The sequence below is a fragment of the Notolepis coatsorum genome (assembly GCF_963971535.1).
Source record: "Notolepis coatsorum genome assembly, chromosome: 6".
Classification (NCBI taxonomy): domain Eukaryota; kingdom Metazoa; phylum Chordata; class Actinopteri; order Aulopiformes; family Paralepididae; genus Notolepis; species Notolepis coatsorum.
Genome location: NC_140170.1, coordinates 186,238,114 through 186,245,160, shown reverse-complemented (window position 1 = coordinate 186,245,160; position 7,047 = coordinate 186,238,114).

The following is a 7,047-nucleotide window of genomic DNA, read 5'->3' as shown; positions in this document are numbered from 1 at the left end:
GGAAAAAATTATATTTGTGATCCTTGATGTAGAATAATTTCTTGTCAGATGTTGGTTCCAGTGCATGTCGACGTCGTGCAGCCAGACCATCCGGAGATCTGTCATTATGGACCTTTGTTGTAGAGTTATTTCACCACAATGTGGTTAATGTGCTTCTTTCAAATGATCCTGCTTAATTTATGATATCATCAGATAACTACAGTTGTTGGTTACAAGCTATTTACTCAGCCATTTACATATTTCTCTTAGATGGGGTGGCAAATTTAATGGAATTTAAATTATTTACTGACTATAAAATATGTTACATACATAGATAATGGATATATGCAGCCTCACCAGCAGGTATCATATTGTTGGACACAGTAAAGCCCAAGTGCTTCTTTTCATCGTGGTCCTTTACCTGTTGGTGTGTGTTTGACTGTGTGAGTGAGTACATGAGGACATAAGATAAGATATCATTTTATTGATCCTGCACTATTTTACTGTCTATTTTATCTTACTCTTTTTATTATTGTCTATCTAAAACTGAATCAAACCATAAACACGATGGCCTGTTGGGATGTTAGATCCTAATGTGAAACATGTTGATTTTATGTCTGCATGTGCTCATTTTCTGTTGTGAAGCACTTTGAGCTGCAGTCTCTGTATGAAAGGTGCTAATACAGTTTATTATTATTATTATTATTATTATTATTATTATTATTATTATTATTATTATTATTATTATTATTATTATTATTATTATTATTATTATTATCCCCATGGGGAAATCCGCGGGGTACATCATGCATAGGTATAACGTTTATGAATTCCTACTGTAATTAAATTCTCACACCATTATTATGCATGGAGATTACATTGAGAACAATCAGAGGTACAAAGAATATAAAATAACTAAGAGAAACAAACCGTCTGCCACGACTTCGTCCTTCACCCTAGGTGCACGGACTGCAAACAACTAGTGAGGGGAAACAATTCAGCAACTCTTTGGAGGCCGATGTTCTATGTTTCTCCCTTATATAGAACCTGGGAGGGACTGAGGTCACAAGTCTCGGGGTTATCATAGATTCAGAACTGAACTTCAATTCTCATATTAACAAAGTGACCAAAACATCGTTCTTCCATCTCAGAAATATAGCAAAAGTACGACCATTTATTAATCAAGATGATGCTGAGAAGCTAATTCATGCATTCATATCTAGCCGGTTAGACTACTGTAATGCACTTTTCACGGGTCTCCCTAAGAAAACCACAGAGAGGCTTCAGCTAATCCAAAACTCTGCAGCCCGACTGCTAACTAGAACCAAAAGGAGAGAGCACAGTAGTCCAGTCTTAGCTGCTCTACACTGGCTTCCTGTAACATTTAGAATTGACTTCTAGGTCCTTCTCCTTCCATACAAAGCTCTAAATGGACAGGGACCTAGCTACATCGCCAACACTCTAATAAATTACACACCAGCAAGAACACTGCGATCATCAGCTGCTGGACTACTAGAGGCTCCCAGAAACAGTCAAAAGAGGATCGGTAATGCAGCCTTTATCAACTACGCCCCAAAACTATGGAACAAACTACCCCAAAACATCAGGGAAGCCAACTCGCTAGACATCTTCAAAAGACAGCTTAAAACCGATCTCTTTGCTCAGGCATTTAAATGAAACATCAGGGATATCCTGACACAAATTGTACTTTACCTGCACTATTCTTACCCTACCTACACTTCCTATCAAATTCACGTGTCGGTTCTATGCACTGTAATTTTAAGAGCACTGCTCTGTTGTAATTCAAAATTTACTATTTTATCACACTTTTTTACTTCTTACTGATGCACTGATCTGTTGTATGTTAAATACCCTGTTGTATGTCTGTTCTATTTTATAATTTTTAGCCTATTTTTAAACTGAATCCAACCGCACTTACTCTGTCTATTCTATTTTTATTATTTGCATTACTGAATGAAACTGTAAACAGAAAGGCCTATTGGGATGCTAGATCCTAATGTGAAACACTGTGATTTACCTTACCTTGCTACCTCTCTATCTTTTTTTTTTATGCTCGCTTATGCCTGTATTTTTTACTGTTGTGAAGCACTTTGAACTGCAACTTCTGTATGAAAAGTGCTATACAAATAAAGTTTATTATTATTATTATATATAAAATCATAAGAAAAGCATTTTCCATTCATTGACGAGATCATCCGTGTGGCTCCGATAGGTACTTCATCCACGGCGTGTGTCGGGAGGGGAACAGGTGCATGTTCTCTCATGACCTGGCCAACAGCAAGCTGTCCACCATCTGCAAGTTCTACCAGAGAGGAGTGTGCGCCTACGGAGACCGCTGCCGGTAGGTGGACAGTAGACGGCCTTGTGGTTGGATTTCCTTGGATCCTCATGTAGTATTGCTTTACATTTACATTTAGTCATTTAGCTGAAACGCTTTTATCCAAAGCGACTTACAAGTTCTGTACGACAAGTCATCAGGAAGGGCACAACTCTATCAGCTGAGTAACAATGTTCATCAAAGTGTTGAGTGCTACAGTGTAGGTTAGTATATTAGGACAAGTGCGTGACAGTAAGGTTAGTTAGGATTAGATATTTTTTTGTATTTTATTTAAAAAAAAATCAGATAATGGTTGAAGAAGTGCGTCTTTAGTCGACGGCAAAAGATTGGACGGCTTTCGGCTGTCCTAACTGGGGTGGGTAGTTCATTCCACCATTGTGGGGCAAGGACTGAGAATAGTTGACTTCTTTTTGATGACCCTCCCGGAGCTTGGATAGGAGTAGGTCTGAGGCGGCCAGAAGATGCAGAGCGTAGGGGTCTTGAGGGTGTGTAGTTAGAGACCATTGACCGGAGGTAGGCGGGAGCGGTTCCCTTTGCCGCACGGTATGCCATGTCGAGGGCCTTGAAGCGGATTCGTGCAGCAATGGGGAGCCAGTGCAGGTCCCTAAGAAGATTTCTCACTCACCATTGTATTAATCCGTTTTACTTAACACTTTCCGTGCCACTCACGAGATTTCTCTGTTTTTTTTATAGGTGGTTGCGTGCCACTCACAAGATTTCTCGGAATTATTATTATTTTTTTTTTTGCGATCTGAAAAATTATTGCATCACCCGAGTATAGCCGAGGGGCGCCGACGATCACTGTGGAAAAAAGCGCCCCCTGTCGTCTCCCAGATGACATAAGTGATTTTGGAATGGACTCAATGAAAATGAATGGGGAAAAAAATCCGGTACTCCACATTTTCCAGTTCACTGATCCAGCCGGGGTTACTAGAGTTCATTCTGGAACCTCAGATCCCCGTTGATCATGGAGTTCTACAGTATCGCGTTGGATCCATACACGTATCGATTTTTTCGAATGGTGATCAGGAATTGGAATATACCAGTTGGATACCATCTGATGTCAGGTAAGGACTCTATGTTATCAGTGTTAGGATAATCAGAGTAAGTTTGATGAAGTTATAAGCTGTTTTGTGAAATGTCCTCTTTCGGTTTCACTGTAAAAGTCCGTGACGAAATCAACGGAGCGATTATCAGTGCGCGGCCGTAATGTGCTTGCGTGCACGTATAATATTGATCATCTAGCGTTTATTTGAAAACGATTCATAAAAAGGCCGACGAATATCAACGTTGTGGAATATTCCAGTAAAAGACGATTTTCATAGAATGCTCCAGAATGAGCTGTTTTTTTATATCAAAACGGGAGCTTTTCTAACTGCTCTGAAACGGAAACGACGCGATAAAAAAACAATCTGCCTTCACAGCACTGACTGGAAAATAATATTTGATAATGCGATGGGCAGATTAGACACATAGCCATAATTTAAAACATAGATTAGGCGATATTAACGTTAACATTGGCGCCGATGGTGGCATTCAGCCGGTAAAACGGAAAACCAGGCGTGGCGCTCAAAGTGTTAATAACCCCTACCTGTTATTGAATAAATCCCACAGGAGCCAGGGGAAGCCAGCTCTTAACCCCTGGAAACCTCCACATCAGTCATCACTCCACCAGCTCACCTGCTCCATCACACACAGCCCCACAACGCTCACCAGTGGAGAGAGACGGACACAGGGAGGATTAAGCAAGTCACCTGCAGGTGAATTTTACCTACTGGGTTTACATTTAATTCCTGTCGTTTTTTCCTGCCTGTCGTCGTGTGTTTGTTATGGGTATTTCTGTGTAGAATAAGCGACAGCGCAGCTAATGGTAAATGGACTCTATTTATATAACAGCTTTTATATCCAAAGTGCTTTACAACTTATGCCTTACATTCACCCATTCACTCACACATTCACACACCGACGGCGGAGGGAACCGTGCAAGGTGCCAACTTGGAATGGGCGCGAGTAATCGATTACTAGGGATGGGTACCGAATTCGGTACTTTTAAAGGTACCTACCGAAACACGTCGGTACTACCGAGTATCGATTCACGTGAGATCCAACGGTGCCTACTTTCGGTTATGATAAAGAAAAGAAAAAAGTCCGATGATGTCACGTTTTGTTTACCGCAAAACGAAACCGCACGTTAATGTCAACGGCACAATACATGTTTTCAAACTCTCTTTGGGTGTTTGCAATTCATGGGGACTATACTTGTCTCTGATCTCTTGGTACAGTGGGCTGGTTGTTATGTCTCTGATATCTTTCTTGGTACAGTGGGCAGGTTGTTAGAAAGTGTAGCTCAGTTTTCCACCTCTGCTCTTGCTCTCTGCTACTATCTCCAAACTTCCACTCCTTTATTTTATTATGTGCTCGCGCTGCCGCGTGAGTTTTCTTTTTTAGCGGTCGGCTTACTCCTTCCATATAGTTTCACATATTTGTAACTTCATTAAGCTAACGTTCGCTAATCGTCGGACATAGCGCTAGCTCCGTAGGCTAAGAGTAGACAGAAGAGTAGTGGATGTGACGTCGGTAAACAAGCCACAGGCTGTTATGTAAGACCAAACACACCGCAGAGCGGGTCTTCTCCAAAGCGGGGGTGGAGCGAAAAGAACTGCTAGAATACTCAATCAGCAGCAGAGTAGTTCATTGCTGCTAGATTGTTTGTTTGTTTAATCAGTTGTAAAATACTTTCTTTTATTTGTTATATAAATATATAGATGTGTATTTGACTATTTTTTGATCAGCAGAATAGTTAATTGCTGCTAGAGTGGTTTGTTTACCCTTGTTTTATACTTGTTATTTTGTAAAATACAATACCTTTATTTATTTTGTATTTAAATATATAGATGTGTATCTTTTTTTAGTTAATTTGTTAAATAAACATATTTTTTAAATAAACATAACATTTATTTAAAGATATGTGTGTGACTGTGTGTATATTAGAGGTGGGCATAGATTAATTTTTTTAATCTAGATTAATCTATCTGCAATCCTGGATTTAATCTAGATTAATCTAGATTAAATGGCTCAAAAAAAAAAAAAAACCTGCCGAAGGCATTCAAAATATGTGTGTTCTACCCAAATAATGACCAGAAGTAAGTCCTTACTTTTTCTTTCCTCCTTATGTTTCTCAGGCCAGGTGGCCCATTACACCATGAGCCCATCTCCCGTTTTCAAAATGCATTACAGACTGTTTGAAAAAGCTGTTTTGCTATAATAATTGGTAATGAAATATCAAAATAATGTTCAATAAGATGTACTTGTGTTTAATAAGTTGTTTTATTCAGAAGTTAACACAAATACATAATATTACCAGTACAGTACAGTATCTAGCACACTCTCAGGAGCAAAACAGAGAGAATCATTTCAAACTTGAACTATGTGACATGGCTTGAATCAACTGGGCCCCGTTCCTCGTACCTGGATAACTGAGTTAGCCGGATAACTTTAACTGGATAACTGAGTTAGCCGGACTTTCCGGTTCCCCGTACCTGGATTTTCCAAATCACCATGACAACAGATCCAAAAGTTTGAGCCTGGTCGAAAGCAGAGTTTAAGTTCAAGTTAGCCTGAACCATCGCCACGCCCCCGCAAAGAAGTGACAGCCCGTTTCCTGAAATTATTCCCACAGTCTACGATCTGCATTATACCATTCTGAATTACGTTTTTGTGCTCCATTCTTCCAGAGGGGGCTTTTGAAATGTAAAATAGACCCAAAATGCTGATACTAAATTCACTTTGTCCTAAATAATGCACGTTATATATACCGTGGCGCTCGCTCGGTGCGATGTACACATTATGTGGTTATTTTAATTGTAACTGGGATTAAGATGTCTGATGAGATGCGCTGTTTGACGGATTTGAGAAATTGAATGAGCCGTTGACGTCACATTAATGAATGAGGATAAAGAGATGAAACTTCATTCAAAACAAAGTATATTCTAAACACGGGTCTCTCGTTCATTAATGTATAAACAATGAATTTATCCCATCTGGCACAGTGGCCCAGCGGTAGTGCTCAATCCTGGCAACCCAGCGACCGGGGTTCGAAACCCCGTCCTTCCAATATAATTTTTTGGAATATAATATTAATGATTATACGCCAAAGTAGCCTAGTTTTAAGTTAAAATATTATAAATCTACATGCATTGAGGATGTCATTCTTTATATAGCTCTCAACGTGCACCAAATTGAATTATTCCTATATTGCAAAAAGAAGGAAACTACTAGGTTTCGAACCCCGGTCGTCTGCGTGAAAGTCAAAAGACTAACCCGTTACACCACAGAGAAGATAAGTAAAAGATCGACATTACATCAATCAATGGGTAAGGGAGCCGTATCGTTATTCTGTATAACAGTTTAACTAATTATTTTCGCTAGCAAGATCTCATTTGATTATTCAATCCAGCAGGCAAGTTTAAAGAAATATAATCTGATTGATTGAGGTAATGAGGGACTTAAAATTAGCCTATAGATAACGCATTTAACTTGTCGGCGAGGCGATTGAGCCGTACTGCAATATGTTAATAAAGTTTTAAATCAATGAATCAATCAATGCCGCTAGAGAATCAGGATTTCTGCGATCGACACCTGCTGTCTTCTCAGCTGAGGCGGGCGCGCGCACTGATCCTGAGAATCAAGTCTGGCTTGAGTTAACGAGA